The sequence below is a fragment of the Tenrec ecaudatus genome, chromosome 18 (genome assembly GCF_050624435.1).
Source record: "Tenrec ecaudatus isolate mTenEca1 chromosome 18, mTenEca1.hap1, whole genome shotgun sequence".
NCBI classification, from domain to species: domain Eukaryota; kingdom Metazoa; phylum Chordata; class Mammalia; order Afrosoricida; family Tenrecidae; genus Tenrec; species Tenrec ecaudatus.
The window spans coordinates 38,675,914-38,694,874 of NC_134547.1; the positions used below are offsets into that span (position 1 = coordinate 38,675,914).

At 42.2% G+C, this 18,961-nt stretch overlaps 1 pseudogene; it reads right to left on the reverse strand.

Annotated features, from left to right (window-relative positions):
• Nucleotides 1-526: 526 nt before the first annotated feature.
• LOC142431360 (NADH dehydrogenase [ubiquinone] 1 beta subcomplex subunit 10 pseudogene) lies at nt 527-1,020 on the reverse strand (annotated as a pseudogene).
• Nucleotides 1,021-18,961: the final 17,941 nt, after the last annotated feature.

Here is an 18,961-nt window from a genome sequence, read left to right on the forward strand (position 1 = left end):
ACCTAGGGACAATCTTTCCAGATAAAACACAAAACGCTCAGGTAAATTTGAAGTACAGGTATTCAAGGATGCACTATGAAATACTTGGCACATACGTATTAAATTATCATGGAAGGGAAATAAGGATAACTCACCCCAGTTGGATGGTCCTTGTTTTCTGTTTTAAAGTGTCCTCTGATGGAATCCCTCCTTTTGTTCATCTCCACCTCAGTCCTTCCCCATTAACATCATACTATTTCAGCTGGTACAATGTCTTCGCATAGCATCCCCAAAGGACCCAGGTCCACCCTCAGCAGGCTTCCTTTCCCACCTATCCTAACATTGGCGTGAGGCTAGGGTAAATCTTCAGAGATCCACATTCTGGGTTTAAACCCAGTTTTCACATTGACTAGCATATATCTGATTATATTAATTTATACTTTTTTGGTAAAAGTAGTATAACCTAATGGGTTTTGTTTTTTTAATTCAGAAGCCCAAACTTTTATTTCAGGACAGTAGTCAAAGTAGGTTTACATCGAAGGTTTCCTCATGCTGCAGCTGCCTCCTTGGCTGCCTTCTGCTCAGCCAGCATCCTCTGCTTCTGCTTGGCCAGGCATTACCGGGCTGAATAGCGAGCTCCCAGGTCTTGGTAACGGTCTCGGTAGGCTTTGGACTTGTGCGAACTACTGCAATTCCTGGGCACAGTTCTGCACATAGCTCTCGCCCTCCAGCTGCTGGCAGGCCTTCATCCTCTCTTGCACGATGTTGGCAATCTCCTAGTCCCACTGCCACTGCATCTCGGTTTCGAACACGCACGCAGCATCCTTTTCCTGGCACTCAGTGGTGTCGGGCACGCGGCAGAACTGCCGCTGGTAGTAGCAGGTCTTGTTCTTGGCTTGTTGCTCCTCAATGAAGTCTCTCACGAGGGTCACGGGCCGGCCCACGAGGAGTTCGAAGGCCTTGGTTAGGTAGGTGATGGGGATGGCGCCGGTTGGGGCACGGGGCTTCGGGGCACAAGTGCTTGTCCCAGCTGTCCAGCATGGCTGTGGCGGGCCACAGGGGCAACTCCCCAGCCTCAGGCTTACTCCGGGGGGTCTACTTCCCCTAATGGGATTTTTGTAAAAAAATTTTAAATGTGTTATGGTTATTGAATGTAAAACTATACCCTGCTCTGTAACCCTTCGCCTACTTCGCGATAAAAAGTTTAAATAAAATAAAAGTATTGCAAAAAATGCTTACCATGGTCCCTAGCCTTTTAAGTGCTTAATAAGTGGGAGAGTGGAGGGTGAATGGGTTGGAAAGGGGGAACTGATTACAAGGATCCACATGTGACCTCTTCCCTGGGAGAGGGACAGCAGAGAAGGGGGGAAGGGAGACTCCGCATAGGGCAAGATATGACAAAACAACGATGTATAAATTACCAAGGGCACATGAGGGAGGGGGGAAAGGGGAGGGAGGAGGGGAAAAAAAAGAGGACCTGATGCAAGGGGCTTAAGTGGAGAGCAAATGCCTTGAGAATGATTGGGGCAGGGAATGTATGGATGTGCTTTATACAATTGATGTATGTATATGTATGGATTGTGGTAAGAGTTGTATGAGCCCCTAATAAAATGTAAAAGAAGAAAAGAGAAAAAAATGATTAGGGCAAAGACTGTACAGATGTGCTTTATACAGTTGATGTATGTATATGTATGAACTGTGAAAAGAATTGTATGAGCCCAATAAATTGTTAAAATTTAAAAAAAAAAAGAATAATAAAGAGAGCATTATCATTTGGGTTTTTCTCCCTGCCTATCCTGCCCCTCTGGATTTACTAAGTAGTAAATGGAAAACCATATTCCCGAAGTGTAAGTCGCGAATATCTCTTGATCTTCTACTATCTAACCCTAGTTTTTCCCATTTCTCATAGCTAGAAATGGCCAAGTCCATTTATGGAACCAGAAAGGTGCACAGTGTCCATTGTTGACTTCAGAAACCCATTGGTGAAGCATCGAGGGGGCCCTGTGCATGGCAATGTCTGTCCTAAGTTCCCAGCCACTTCTTTCTATCTGGAGGAATTCTTTTTCCTTCCCCCCAACTCATTTTGAAACTTGCTCTTAAATATACAGTTGAAAAAGCAAATGGAAAGATTGATGAAGTAAAAGACCTGAATGGAAAATTTCAAGGGCAGCTTGAGAATATAAAATAAATAGTACAATGAAATGTGTAAAGACATGTAGTTACAAAGCCCGAAAGGAAGAGCATACTCGGTATATCTCAGCTTGAGCTTCAATACTGATGAATTCTATGAACAATATGATGAATTATGTAGAAAGCATCCAAAGACCATGGAAGATGATGGAAATGAGTCACCGTACCAAAAAAGAACTCATCAGGATTCAACCGTTTCAAGAAGTAGCCTATGATCAAGAGCCAATGATAATGCAGGAAGAGGTCCAAGCTTCAATGGAAGCAATTGCTACAAACAAGGTGACTGGAGTTGACGGAACACCAACTGAAATGTTTCAACAAGTTGATGAAGCACTCGAAGCACACACTTGTGTTTTGCCAAGAATTTTAGGAGATAACTATTTGACCAACTGACTGGAAAAGATCTATATTTGTGCCTGTTACAAAGATGGCCTGAGAGCATGCAGAAATTACTGGGCAATATCATTAATTTCACATAGAAGTAAATTTTTACTGAAGAAAATCAATAACAGTTGCACCAGTACATCATCAGAGAGCTGCCAGAAATTCAAGCCAGCTTCAGAGAGGATGTGTCATGAGAGATATCATTGCTGGCATCAGAGGGTATTGGTGGAAAGCAGAAAATACCAGAAAACACCAAGGGGGTGTTTTATTGACTACACAAAGACATTTGACTGTGTAGATTGTAACAAACTATGGATACCATTGAGAAGAATGGAAATCTCAGAACTTAATGTCGTGCTCACGCAGAAGACATACATGGATCAAGGAGCAGTCCTTCAAACAGAACAAGACAAAACATAAAGCCAGATTCTCACTGCCATCACATCAATTCCAACTGATAGGAGCCCTGTAGAACAGGGTAGAACTGCCCCCGTGGGTTTCTAAGATTATGGTATTTGTGGGAGTGGAAAACCTTATCATTCTCCTATGGAGCAGCTGGTAGTTTCAAACTGCTAACCCAGAGATTAGCAGCCCACTGTGCAACCCACTCTGCCATTTGAGTCAGAACTGACTTGGTGGCCGTGCGTTAAAAGAATACTGCATAGTTAAAATCAGGAAGGGTGTGCATCAAGATTGTATCCTTTCACTATACTCATTAATCTGCATGCCGAGTGACTAATTCAAGAAGCTGCACTATATGAAGAAGAGAGCATCAGGATAAGAGGAAGGCTTATTAATAACCTGTAATAGGCAGATGACACCACCTTGCTTAATGAAAGTGAGGAGGATTTGAAGCACTTGGAGATCAAGAATTGCAGCCTTCAGATGGATGATAACTCAAGGTAAAGAAAATAAAACTCCTCATAACTGGACCAATAGACAACATCATGATAAACTGGGAAGAGGTGGGAGGTACCAAAGACTTTATTTCCTTTAGTTTCTTCAAACCCCTTCTTGTGATATGTTTGTATTTTTTTTCCTCTTTGTTTCCTGAATTAGACTGTAAACACCCTTGGGGAGATATCTAGTCTGTCTTGGAAAGTGCTGCATTCCCAAAGCATAGAGAAGTTGTCCAATAAATATTAATCAAATGCATGACTAATACTCTGCACTAATTTTCCTCTCTTTATTGCATGCCCTCAGTCCAAGGCTTCACACTGATTTTTAGTTTCTTCGTTTGTTCTTTAACACATGAGTTTGGGGTGTCATTACTGGAAGATGCTCCTCAGTAGAGAGTAGAGTTGTAAACACATTCTGTTACCTTCCCACTGAAATCTTACATTACTCCCTGGATCCCAGAACTTCTTGACCCTCACAGTAAGGTCTGACTGCAAATAAGGTGACAAAAAAAGAGAGAGAAACTGACCTAGGCTAGGCTGTCCTCTCAGTGACAGAGATCTGCTTAGAGGTATGGCTAAGGTACACGGAAAGTCTTTGACCACAGCCAGATCATGGGGCAGAGGGCAAGGCGTAGCCTTAAATAATAAATACCAACTTCCAGAGAGCCCCGTTTTCACATAAGCAAAGACACAATGCATTATTTCACATAAGGAATTGCAGTGTGCCAGAGCTCAGCAGACAAACTAAGTCCTTTAGTAACTCTGAAGCAGCAGAGAATAATGCCTCATATGGGCTTCCTTCTATTCCTAAGAACTGCCAAACCAGATGTACAGTTGATCTCCATTATCTTTAGAGAGCATCCAGAGTCAGGCTATGTGAGCTTCAAAGCCCAGCTCTACCGCTCATTAGCTGAATGATCGGGGGTAAGTTACTAAAGTCGCTATGCCTCTGACTCATCGTATGTATAATACATAGAATAATTATACACATTATATGCCACAAAAAATTAATCAGCTAATTAAAGTACACATTATACAAATATGGCACACAGTAAACATCGGGCTGCCTCTAATATATGAGAAATACTGACTAGAGGAGAAGACCTTTAAAACAGGAAATTTCACAACTGTACAATGGTCCTCAGCCATCACTACCCATTGACAGAATTGAGAAGCAGAAGGTATCTAATTGTGTGGGCACCTCCTGACTTTCTTTTCATTCCCAGGACCCCAAACCCAAGTTCAACTACACTTCTAGCTGTACGTGACACCCAAGCAAACATTGTGATTCCATTCCAGGGAACATCTCTCTTAGGGTGCTGTATTAAAAGGTGACATTTTACAAAAATTCTAAACTCATGAAACTCACATTGTAATCCACAGGAGCAAACATACACACACACACACACACACACACACACACACACACACACACACCTCTTTTGGTGGACATTCTCCTTATACCCAGTGCCCAACTCAAATTGCTAACTCTAAAAAGACTTCCTTGACTCCCAGTCATCGCTCCTCAGGCTTAACCCCTGTTATGGCTCCTTCCAATGTGCACCATATCCTGGCAAGCTCTGGGGAGCTTCTGGAAAGCGTCGGGGAGTATGTGATCTTCACTATGGACATCCCACAGTCCTCCTCATCAGCCCCCAGGGTCTTCTCACATCTCCAGCCTCATCTCCCCTAAATTTAGAATTTCCTTCCCCGGGAACTCCATGGGCAGGTTCCCACCCAAACTGCCTCGCCAGATATCTCTTTTTCTCCAAAATTCAGCTGAAGCGTCTTCTCCTCTCTCCCTCTCCACCACATAGTCACCTGCAGGCGAGTTTGGATGACGCTCTTCATGACCCATTCACATCCCACAGTATTCTGCCCCCTTTATGCTTCTACTCACCATCACAGGGAAATCATCTGATTCAAGGTTTTCCTTCCCCAGGGGACTTTAAGGTTTCCTATCGCAGGCTCTGTGCCCCAGAACTGCTTTGTCTATGGTTCCTGCTCCCTGAATGCATTTTACCACTGTGCGTTGGAGACTCCTAATCCTACTCACCATCTAACCGTCCATTTACACCTCACTTCCTTAAACTCATCACTACAAAGCCTGGCATTCATGGAAACCCATGTGGATTTGGAGGTGCCACCCTACCAAATGAACCGGAAGAGTTGAGTCAACCCATAGGACACAGCTGTACTCAAGAGGCCCCAGGACCTCCAGCAAAGGTTCAGCAAATAAGAAACAAGTTTCTATTACGTTGTCACAAGACTTTTGGTTCATTATTGAAGCCTATCTGGACAAATACAGTATTTAGTTATATTTATTATCTTTCTTCACCAATAACATGGATGTTTTATGATGGGAGGAACTTGTCTTTTTTCCCATTTATGTAACACCCATACTAACAAATTATCTAGTGCATAGCAGGTGATTAGTAGAATTTTGTAAAGTGTATTAATAGGTTTTCCCAATACTCAGATGAAGCATGGCACAGCCAATGTTAAACCAAACAAAATGGAATTACGTAGAATCTTCTCTCTCATGGATGCTGATTCCTCCTTACCCCATTCCATGCCCAGGCCCTAGCCTTCTCTTCTTCCCAGAGTAAATAAGTTATCACTATTTCTCACAACTGACCCTACAGTATTTCAAGTTTCACATTTCTCATTTTTTATCTCAAGATTAACAGACTGGCAGGTTTTGTTGAAGCAGTGCTTACACTGTGCTGGGTGAGGACAAGGTCCCAGGAAAGTAGGAAGAAAAAATCATTTCTCTATAATAAGATAATGATCATGTGAGAAATTTTTGGACTCCTACTGATGAGGAAAGACAGGAGGCTAGCAAACAAATTTGTATCTCTGCTACCTCTCCTAACCTCCTAACCTGGAGTGGATGTCAGACCAAAAGAAACAGTTTTCATATGAACAAGAAGAGCCAAGGTTATTAGAGACACTCTCCTGGACATGATAGCAAAATCATAAAATACATTGAAGTTACCATAATGTAGCAGCTAAAAGTGACCAGAACAAATCCAGCCCCTGCCCATCCACCCACCCACCCTGCACCCCCCAAAAATAGTGGTTGGAGGAAGGATTTTAAATTGAACAAAAACAACAAAAAAGGCTGTCATTAATTTGTAGTGTCTGCCAAAGCTATGGAACAGTGATGGTAAAGGGATGGTTAGGAATTATGTCAACTAAACTCCTGGGTAAGGATAGGGGTGGGGCCCAACCTATCAACTGGCTCACAACCTGATGACTCCTCTTTGGTATAAGAGTGAAAGACACTGAAAATCTCTCTCTCTCTCTCTCTCTCTCTCTCTCTCTCTCTCTCTCTCTCTCTCTCTCTCCACTCTCACTCCCTCCCCCCTCCCCTTACTAGGACTCTATGTCTCCAGGGATAGTCCCATGTGGGTGGGCTACCCAACCCTCAAAGCTGTGGGCATCCTGCTATATTTTCACTGATATTGTATCCTCATGTACATCAGTTCGTGTTCTGTCTCTTACTTGTTTGGGGTACATGCCCAGCAAACTTATTTACAAGCTCACAAGCAGTGTATAAGACTTCTAATCTCTTTTGTTGTGTGTTTTTGTTTGATTTTTAATTGAGATATTATTGTTGGTTTAAGGTAATATTTCATCATTGTGATTTGCATCACACAGACAGCTAGTGATCAAGAGCATTTTCTGATGTATTTATTAATCTTTTGAATGTCTTCCTTGGTGAATTGCCTATTCATGTCCTTTGCATACCTTTCAATTTAATTGATTTTTTTCAACTGAGGTGTTTCAGAATTCTATAGATTTAGGTCCTCAGACCCGTGTCCATTGAGTCACTGTTAAAGATTTTTTTCCCAATTCATGAGCTGTTGTTTTACTCTTGAATAAATCTTTTGTGTGCACTTTTTATTTTTTAATAGGCCCTAGTCATCTATCTTGTCTTTCGCTGTGTATACTTCCTTTATTATATTTGGTAGTCCATGTATGCACTGCCATAGGTCCCTTAAGGTTGTCTGTCATTGGTGATCTTTACAGCTTTGTGCTTTGCATTTAAGTCTCTGATCTACCTTGAGCTTGTTTTTGTGCATGAGGTGAGGTATCAATTTTGTTTTCATTATTCTGAAAACATAGATAAAAAGTTTCCAGTACCATTTGTTGAAGAAGGTATGCCTTTCATATTTAATGTTTTTAGATCCTTTGTCAAATATCAATTGTCTGTAAAAAATCCTTTTATTTCTGGGTTTTCCATTTTGTTCAATTGGTGTATGTATCTGTCATTGTAGAAGTAGCAGGTTGTTTTGATTACTGTGGGTTTTGAGATCCATAAATGCAAGGTCTCCTACTTTGGTCGTCTGCTTGAAAACTCTTTGCTTATCCTGGACCTCTTCTCTCTATATATGAAGTTGGTGATTAGTTTATCCATTTCATTAAAAAAATGAAAATTGGATTTAGATTGGCATTGCATTGTATCTGTAGATTGCTTTCTGAAGTATTGATACTTTCACAGTATTAAGTCTTCTTATCCATCACCATGATGTAAGTCTTTTTTGGGTTTCTTTTAATAATATTTTATAGTTTTCTTTATATGGGTCTTTTGTTCCCTGATTAAGTGTATTCCTAAGTATTTCATCTTTAGGGTGAATGTTTTTAATGGAATTGTTTTCTTGATGTCTTTTCCAGAAATCTCTTAGCTCTTTTATATAGGAATGTACTTCTGTTTCTTAATCTCGTGTCCTGCTACTATACCAAATACCTCAATTGTTTCCAACAATCTTTCCTTGAGTCCGTGAAGTCCTCTTTATGCAAAATCATATCATGTGCAAATAGTGAGAGCTTCATGTCTTCTTTCCCCAATTGTATTCCATTGACTTGTTTTCTTTTATTTTTTTTTTTAACAATTTATTGGGGCTGATACAATTCTTTTCACAGTTCATACATATACATACATCAATTGTATAAAGCACATCTGTACAGTCTTTGCCCTAATCATTTTTTTCTCCTCTTTTCTTCTTTTACATTTTATTAGGGACTCCAACAACTCTTACCACAATCCATACATATACGTACATCAATTATATAAAGCACACCCATACATTCCCTGTCCCAATCATTCTCAAGGCATTTGCGCTTCACTTAAGCCCCTTGCATCAGGTCCTCTTTTTTTTCCCCCCTCCCTCCCTTTTCCCCCCTCTCATATGCCCTTGGTAGTTTATACCTCGTTATTTTGTCATATCTTGCCCTATTCGGGGTCTCCCTTCCCCCCTTCTCTGCTGTCCCTCTCCCAGGGAAGAGGTCACATGTGGCTCCTTGTAATCAGTTCCCCCTTTCCAACCCACTCACCCTCCACTCTCCCAGCATCGTCCCTCTCGCCCTTGGTCCTGGAGGTATCATCCACCCTGGATTCCCTGTATCTCCAACCCTCATATGTACCAGTGCACAGCCTCTGTCCTATCCAGCCCTGCAAGGTAGAATTCGGATCATGGTAGTTGGGGGGAGGAAGCATCCAGGATCTGGGGGAAAGCTGTGTTCTTCATCGATACTACCTCACACCCTAATTAACCCATCTCCTCTCCTAAGCCCCTCTATGAGGGGATCTCCATTGGCCGACACTTGGGCCTTGGGTCTCCACTCTGCACTTCCCCCTTCATTTAATATAATATATATATACACATACATATATACATATACACATAAATACACATACATACACACACTTATATCTTTTTTTTTTTTTTGCATGATGCCTTATATCTGGTCCCTTGGGCACCTCGTGATCGCACTGGCCGGTGTGCTTCTTCCATGTGGGCTTATTTGTTTCTGAGCGAGATGGCCGCTTGTTCACCTTCAAGCCTTTAAGACCCCAGACACTATCTCTTTTGATAGCCGGGCACCATCAGCTTTCTTCACCACATTTGCTTGTGCACCCATTTGTCTTCAGCGATCCTATCATGGAGGTGTGCAGTCAATGATATGATTTTTTGTTCTTTGATGCCTGGTAACTGATCCCTTTGGGACCACTCGATCACACAGGATGGTGTGTTCTTCCATGTGGACTTTGTTGCTTCTGAGCTAGATGGCCGCTTGTTTATCTTCAAGCCTTTAAGACCCCAGTCACTATCTCTTTTGATAGCCGGGCACCATCAGCTTTCTTCACCACATTTACTTGTTCACCCATTTTGGCTCCACCTGTTGTGTCGGGAGAGTGAGCATCATAGAGTTCCAATTTAATAAAAGAAGGTATTCATGCATAGAGGGAGTGTTTGAGTAGAGGCCCAAGGTCCTTCCGCCACCTTAATACTTGACCTATAAATATAGACACAAAGATCTATTTCCCCAACCTCCTATATATATTTGCATGTACATGTCTTTGTCTAGACCTCCATGAATGCCCTTTGACTCCTAGCTCTTTCCTCCATCTCCCTTGACCTTCCTCCTGCCCTACTACCATGCATCATTGCCACCTGGGCTAGAGTATACCTCTTCTCTAAGCAACCTTACCCTTGATCATTTCCCACCAGGCCTGCCACTCCCCCTTCTCTACCCTTTGGGGTCCCATGTTTTTCCCTTGTCCCTGGGTTTGTTAACACCACTTCCTTACCCCCCCCCCTACCCCCCACCCCAAGTCCCCCCGGAACTGTCGGTCCCGTTGTTTTTCATCCAGATAGTTCATCCAGCCTGTCCTATTCAGACAGACCTGTGGAGTCACTAACATGCACGAAAACTAGACAGAGGAACACAAAGCAACAGTATACAACCAGACAACAAAACAACCAAAACAAACCACTGAAAAAGAACAGAACAAAACAGTTCACAAGAGAAAAGCTTGTAGTTAGTTCAGGGATCTTTGCTGGCCCTTAGGAGCGTTTTCCAGTCCAGTCTGTTGGGGCACCACGCCCTGGCCCCAAAGTCCACTTTCAGCATTCCCTGGGGACCTTGCCACTCCATTCCCTTGCTGTTCCGCTGCATTCCCCCAGTGCATTGCCTCGGTGTGGTGGGATCAGGTCAGGTGCAATTCCCACACTGTGTCTCCGGTGCTGTCCCCTGTATCGCCCTTAGTCACTGAGGGGCATCATGTCTCATAGTAGGGCCAGCCATGTTGTTCTCTCTGTGGACTGGCTGCTCTACTCAGGAACATCATCATCACGGCCTGGTGGGCCAGGCTGTGCTCCACTCTCTCCTCCTGCCCCTTCATCTGCTCCCGTGTGCTCTGATCAAATATGTCCATCTCCCATAGCTGCAGGGTCAATGTCGTCCTTTGGAACAAGTTCTTTTCGGGGGAGGGGCAGGAATCCACTTAATTTATGGTGCTGGGGCCTGCCTCCCAGACCTCTCCACCGGTTCCGTCCTCCACGCCGGGATATTGCATTCACACCTTGCGACACTGGGTTGAAGTCTGGTCCCACTTTCCCTGTGGAGATATTTGTTTTCATTGTCCAATGGTTGTGGCTAAGTATTCTTGTATGATGTTGAATAAGAGTGGTGATATGGAGCATCAATGTACAGTTCTCATTTTCAGGGAAATATTTTCAGTTTTTCCCTATTTAGTGTGATATTGGCCATTGTATATCATATATAACCTTTAATTATGTTGAAGAAATTCCCTTCTATTTGTAAATTGTTATTTTATTAGAAATGGATATTGAATGTTCTCAAATGTTTTTACCTGCATTTATTGATATAATCACATGGTTCTTATTCTTTGTCTTGATTATGTGGAGGACTACATTGATTATTTTTCTTTTTTTAATCAATCATTTTATTGGGGACTCTTACAAATCTTGTAACAATCCATTATTCAATAGTATTAAGCACACTTGTACATATGTTGACATCAACATTTCCAAAACAATTTATTTCTACTTGAGCCCTTGGTATCACCTCCTCATTTTCCCTCTCCCTTCCTGTTACCCACTCCCTCATGAACCCTTGATAATTTATAAATTATTATTTTTTCATATCTTACACTGTTAACATCTCCCTCCACCCACTTTTTTGTTGTCCATCCCCCAGGGACGAGGTTATATGTAGATCGTTGTAATTGGTTCCCCCTTCCCACCCCACCCTCACAGTATTGCCACTCTCAGCACTGGTCCTGAGGGATCATCTGTCCTGGATTCCCTGTTTTTCCAGTTCCTATCTGTACCAGTGTACATCCTCTGGTCTAGTCAGATTTGTAAGGTAGAATTGGGATCATGATATTGGGGGGAGGGGGGAACACATTAGCTTATGTACCCATTTTGTCTTCAGCGATCGTATCAGGAAGGCGAGCAACAAAGAATGGTGGATTATTAGAACAAAGTGTTCTTGTGTTGAGGGAGTACTTGAGTTGAGGCCCAATGTTCATCTGCAACCTTAATTCTTAACATAGATATGAGTACATAGTTATATTCCCTTCTCATTATATATATATATATATATATATATATATATATATATATATATATATATATATATATATATATATGCCTGTATTTAGGCTTCTATAAATGTCCTTTGCCTCCTGGTTCTTTCCTCTATTTCCTTTATACTTCCCTATTGTCCCATCATCATGTTCGGCCTTCATTTGGGTTTAGTAATTCCTGGCAGCTACATTGCCCTTGATTGAGCCCTGTTAGGCACCCTACGACCTTCCTTCTATTGATTTTAGTTCACTTGTTGTTCCATTTTCCCTGGATCGGTCCCCCTGCCCCTTCATATCTCCCACCTACCCTTCTCCCGTATCCCCCCAGAATCATTGGTCCCATTCTTTTCATCTCTGAATTAGTTATCCCACCTATCATATCTAGATAGACATGCAGCTACATTAATAAGTGCAAAAACCAGGTAAAATCAAATACAACAACAAAGGAACTCAAAACCACAAAATAACAACAGCAAAATACAATAACAAAAAGAAAGCCACTTACAAAAATGGAAAAGCCTATAGTTCAAGGTCTGTTTCGAGTCTAATGGACTGGCACACTCTGTCTCCCAAGTCTACATTTGGTATTCCCTGGGGGGGCAGGGTTTCATCAATCTGCTCCCCCTGCTGCTCTGCGCATGCCATCAGTGCTTTGCCCCAGCATGATGGGGGCCAGACCATGCACTATTTCCCCACTGTGTCTTCAGTGCTGTCCCTGCAGCGTCATGGTTCAGTGTGGGATGCTGTGTTCCATGGTGGGGCCAGCACTACGGTCCTCCCTGTGTGTTGTCTGCTCTGAGCAGAAACATAATCCTTGGGGCTTGATGAGCCAGGATGTCCTCTCCTCCCTCTCCATCCCTTTGCGTTTCTCCCATGTGCTCTACTCTGTGCCCGCTCCCCAAGCTGTAGCCCCAGAGCTGCCCCTGAAGTGCATTCTTCTGAGTGGGGGGGTTGTGGGGATTGGTGGGGTTGGGTGTCCACATTGCTGGGATTGGAGCTGGCCCCACAGACCTCTCTATTGTTTCCCTGGTACATGCCGGTATGTTGTATTCATGTCTTGGTGCATCAGGTTGACACCTGGTCTTTTCTCCCTCTCCTGTAGAGATATAAACAATACCCTCCAGTTGGGTGGATTAGTGCTCTGCTCTCACCACCCCCCACCACCTATGGGGTTTTTCTCTCTTTCTTTCCCTCTCTTATTTAATTTGCTGCCATATATATCCCTGGATTGGGTTTAGCCCCTGCCATAGTTGCTGGACCTCACCCCAGGGATGTATATACATAGTAGCTTTTCCCCTATGCCCTGTTTGTTTTTTTAAGCTAACCTCAGTGGACCCATGTTGTACTTTGCCTTTTGTGCTCAACTTAGCTCACTTAGCATGATTTCCTCCAGTTCATCCCATGCGGCCAAGTACTTTATGGGATCATCACTGCATTTTAGGGACACGTAGTACTCCATTGTATGAGTGCACCACAGTTTTTGATCCATTTGTCTGTTGATGGAAATTTGGGTTGTTTCCAACTCCTTGCAATTATGAACTGTGCCATGATAAACATTGGAGTGTCTGGTCATGGTTTGTTTCTTGACTCCTCTGGGTATATGCCTAGTAGGAGGATTGTTGGGTCTTTTGGTAGCTCAAGTTTTAGAAATCACCAAATCGATTTCCATAGTGGCTGTACATACCTATAGGTCCAACAGCAGTGAATGAGCATTCCTATCTCCCCACAGCCCCTCCAACACTTGTTATTTTCTGATTTTTTTAATTGGGCTATCTTTGAGGGTGTTAGGTGGTATCTCATAGTTGTTTTAATTTGCATCTCTTGTGGCTAATGATCAGGAACATTTTCTCATATGTTTATTGGCCATTCATATGTCTGCCCCCGTGAAACTTCTGTTCAGATCCTTTGCCCACCTCCTTAGTTGGCAGTTAGGTTTTTTGTATTGTAGATTTTGTATTGTAGCTTGCAAAGTATTGTAGGTTTTAGTAATAAGGCATTTGTCTGATGTTCCATTGCTAAAGATGTTTTCCCAGTCTGTGGACTCTATTATTACTCTCTTGTGAATTCTTTCAACGTACACAGGTGACTTATCTTCAGTATATCCCACTTGTCAATTTGTGACTCCTCTGTATTTGTGTCCTTCCCTATTTCTGATGGCTTATGTATCCCTGTGCCAACGTTCTTAAGTTTATCCCAATCCCCTCATTAATAGCCCTAATAGTTTGGGGGTTTATCTCAAGGTCTATGATCCAACTGAGTTTATTCTTGTGCATGGAGTGAGGTAAGGGTCTTGCTTCATTTTTATGCAGGCATATACCTATTTTTTCCAGCACCACTTATTGAAGAGAGCATCCTCATCCCATTTGATATTTTGTGGGCCCTTATAAAAAAAATCAGTTAACTATATGCTGATGTTTTATTTCTGGGTCTTCAACTCTTTTCCATTGATCTGAATATGTATCATTACACTACTACCACACTGTTTTGATGACTGTGGACATATAACAAGTGCTAAAGTCAGATAGAACAAGCCCTCCCACCTTGTCCTTCTTCGTGAGGAGTTCTCTGCTAATTCTGGGCTTCTTCCCTCTCCATATGAAGTTGGTGATCATTTTTCCAATTCTTTGAAGAAGGATGATGGTATTCTTTTCAAGATAGCCTTAAACTTATATAGTGCCTTCAGCAGAACTGACATCTTAACTATAGTGAGTCTTCCAATCCACGAGCATGCAATATTCTTCCATTTGTTGAGGTCATTCTTGTTGTCTTACAATAGTGTTCTATAGTTTTCCTCGTACAAATCTTTTGTTCTTTTAGTCAGGTATATCCCTAAAGATTTCAATTTGTGCTTGGCTATTGTAAAGGGTACTACCTTTTTAATTGCCTCTTCTGTGATCTTGTCTGATGTGTATAGCAGTCTGACAGATGTCTGTTTATTGAATTGTATCCTGCCACTCTGCCATATTCCTCTATCGCTTCTAACACTCCACTTGTGGAGTTTCGGGGATTTTCTATGTATAAAATCATATCATCTGCAAATAATGATAGTTTCACCTCTTCCTTCCCCAGACGAATACTTTTGATGTCTTTTCGTTGTCTTATGTTGTTAGCTAGGACCTCCAGTAGGATGTTAAATAGGAGTTGAGGACAAGGAGCATCTTTGTCTGGTCCCCCTTTCAGTGGAATTGTATTAGTCTTTTCTCCATTGATTACCATGTTGGCTGTTGGTTTTTCATATATAGCTTGTATAATATAGAGGAATTTTCTTTCTATTCCTATATTCTTGACAGTCTTAAACAGGAATGGGTGTTGGATGTTATCAAATGCTTTTTCTGCATCTATTAATATCATCATGTGGTTCTTATTATTTTCCTGTCAATGTGGCAAATAATACTAATGATCTTTTGTATGATGAATCATCCCTGCATCCCTGGTATGAATCCCACTTGGTCATGCTGAATTATTCTTTATATGCGTTTGTATTCTATTGGTCAGTATTTTGTTAAGTATTTTTTGCGTTGATGTTCATTATGGATATTTGTCTGTGCTCAATTCTTGTGGGATCCCTTGCCCGCTTTAGACATCAAACTTATACTAACTTCATAGAAAGAGTGTGGGAGTTTTCCTTCTTTTTCTGTGTTCTGAAGAGATTGTTTACGATTAGTGTCAGTAGAATTCTCCTGTGAATCCATCTGGCATGGGGGATTTTTTTGTTGGTAAACCCTTGATAACCTTGACTATTTCTTCTATTGCTACGAGTCTGTTGAAGTTCTTAACTTCCAACTGGGATAATCTAGGCAGGGATTGTTTTTCCAAGTTTTGTCCATGTCTTCCAAGATGTTGAATTCATTAGAGTACAGGCCTTAATAGTGCTGTGTAATTTTTTATTTCATTAGGGTGCATTGTAATGTCCCCTGTTTCATTACTCATTCTTGCTATTGAAATTTGTTCCTTCCTGCCTACACTGGGTTGGCAAGGATCTTTTTTAGGGCTGGGTTTCTTTTTATGTATTCTTTGAGTTTTTCCTTGTCTTGGAAGTCTCTTACTCCTCCATCTATCTTAATAGATAATTTGGCCAGATATAGTATTCTTGGGTTTGCATTGTTTTCTTCAATTTTTGGAATATGTTACTCCATTCCCTCCTCTTCTTTATCGTGCCTGCTGATTGGTCTGAACATACTCTTATTTGGGTACCTTTATAAGTGACTCTGTTTTTCCCTAGCTGCTCTTTTGATTTTTCTCCTTTTCCTCATAGTTGGATAATTTAACTATTATGTGTCTTGGTGACTTCTGCTTGTGATTCAGTCTGGCAGGTTATCTTTCATCCTCCTGAATGGTTGCCTGATTTTCATTTATTAAGCTTGGGAAGTTTTCCTCTAAGAATTCCCTCACTATTTTCTCTGACTTCTTTGTGGTGTCTTGTTATGTCAGTCCAATTATTCTAATATTATTCCTATTCATAGCATCAGACATGGCTATCACGGTTTCTTCAGCTTCTCTGGTTGTCTTATTTGAATGCTTTTCCCATTTGTTGAGATGTGCTTGGTTATCTTCTAGGCCACTGGGGAGATTCTCTGCCTGCTCAAGTCTGTTGGCAAAGGTTGTTTATTTGCTACTGGATTTTATTATTTCATCCTTATGTCTTGTATTTTCCTTTGGTGCGTTGCATTTATCTCCTCTATCATTTCGTCATTTTTTGGTGTTGCTTCCATCATATCCTGTATGACTCAAAGCAAAATTCTGAAAATTTCGTTCTGTGGCAGGTCAATGTCTGCTTCTTCTACGAATGTCATTAGGTTTATGACTTCTTCCAGCATTGTCTTCTGTTTGTTCTGATTTTTCATTGAGGCTTTTGGGGCTGCTTGATGTTTATATGTTACTTTACAGGAGCCTGGTGCCATCTTCCAGCATCTAAGAGCACTGGGCTCTCTCTTGGGGGACTCATATGAGTGCTTCTAAGAACTACCTGCAGGACACAGGCTGTCATTGTATGTTCCTGTGATTTTACTCTTAACCTAGCTGACCAGCATTGCTTTATTTTGAGTGTGAGTTGGATAGTCTTCTCACGGGATGCTGGTTGCATGGTTGGTGGCCCACAAGGGTGTCGTTTTACTGGCCGATCTCTCTGTAAGCCATTTTAGTGTGTCTCACAGTGCTTGGAGTGCCTCAGGTGGTGTGTGGTGTTTACCTCTACTACTGGAGTGATAGAGTGTGGCGGGGGGGTACCCTCCTTGGTGTAGATCACTGTAGATGACAGGTAGAATTATCCTAGTTGGAGAGATTGCCATTGAAGTTAGGTGGATCATGGAACACCACAGACACCAGTCAGGAGTTCCCCAAGTCACTTTTAAATCCTTGGTGTGTAGACTAGAGTTCCCCCAGCTTTTTGAAGGGGAGAACCCCCAACCCCTTGGGGTATGGTGGAGGACAGGAGTGATTTCTGCAGCTTCATGTAAAGCCAACAAGTGTGGGTGGGAGCTCCCCCAACTGGGCTGTCAGAACTACCCAAGGTGGAGGGGGGCTGCCTGGAGGCCGGTAGTGGCTTGTGAAAGGAAAGAGAGGGGAAAGAGAAAAAAAGAAGAAAAAAGGAGAAAACAGAAACAAGAACAAAAATGAAAAGCAAACTAACACACACAGAGAGAGAAATACGAGGACAAAACAAAAGTAAAACAGTCAAAAACAACAACAAAAACAGAAAATTGAATCTGCTGAAACTGTGATGGTATATTAGTCTGGGTACTTTAGAGAAATAAATCCATTGAAACTCATGTATAAGTGAGAGTTTTATATAAAGGTTAAGAGTACATCAAGAAAACATCCCAACCCAGTGCTACCCAAGTCCACAAGTTCAACATTAGCCCATATGTCTGACACCAATCCATTAAGTCCTCCTCCATCTCACAAAATACACACTATTACACTGATATCAGGAGGAAAGCCAAATTAGTGAGCATGTAAACATCTCAGCATTGGTAGGGGTCTCCGCACAGCTGCTCCAGCAGCCAGGGCTGCATTGGGGTAGGTTTATGGGGATTCACCGTGGGGATTTCTTGCATGAAGTGAGCCTTGCCAGCTTAAGCAGGGAACTGGGGAAGGTAGTTGCACTAGGGTCCAACCATCAGAAATGAGGAACTAGAACTAGCGAACTAGAAAGAGAACTAGAAAGGCAAGGCTCACCAAGCAATTTACCTCTCCACCATTCAATTAATCCCACATATGTTTACCAGCCAGGTTGGCACAATAAACTTTATATCAGGAGGGAAAGAGAGAAGAAATAGAAAAAAAGAAGAAAAAGTAAAAGAAGAAGAAAAGAGAAGAAAAACATAGATAAAGAGATAGCTGAACCATGTGCCATCTGTGTATAGCACTGCTTCATGGCACGTGCAGCACTGTCACAGGGGGCAGGCAGGAGCTCTCCCCACCAGGTGGGCAGAGTTGCCCTAGGCAGAGGGTATGGGGCTAGAAACCAGTAGTGGCAGTGGTAGGAGAGAGAGGGACAGGAGGAAAACAGAAAAGAAGAAGAGAAAAGCGAGAGAAGAAAGGAAAGTAAAAGAAAGAGAAATAAAGGGAAAAAACACAACCGTGATCATTAAAAATGACTGTGGTGGGAAAGAGAGAAGAAAAAGTAAGATCAAAGAGATAGATGATCCCTGATCACCTGAACATGGAGCCAGAGGGGTATAAACCCTGCCCCAATGTGGCAGGTTGTTGTGTCCTTTAAGTACAGGGTTCCACCAGTGCTGGGCAGAATTGCCCTAGTTGGCAGGATCACCATAGCGGCCAGACTTAGTTTTCCTCAGCAGCATGGAGTGCTGTGGATGACTGTCCCAGCTGCCTTGTGTGGTATGCAGCACTCCCACAGAGGTCAGGCTGGAGTCCCCCCTGCCATTTGGGTAGATTTGCCCTAGGCAGAGGACAGTGGCCCAGAAACCTGTAGACGCGTGTGAAAAGAAAGAGAGGGAGAGAAGGGGAGAAAGAGAGAAAAAGAAGAAAAAATAAAGAAAAAGATAAAAACACTGGGCCCATGAAGACTGACTGCAGTGAGAAAGATAGAAGGTAGAGAGAATAGAGAGGAAAGAGAGTAGTAATGAGACAACTGTGACTTGAT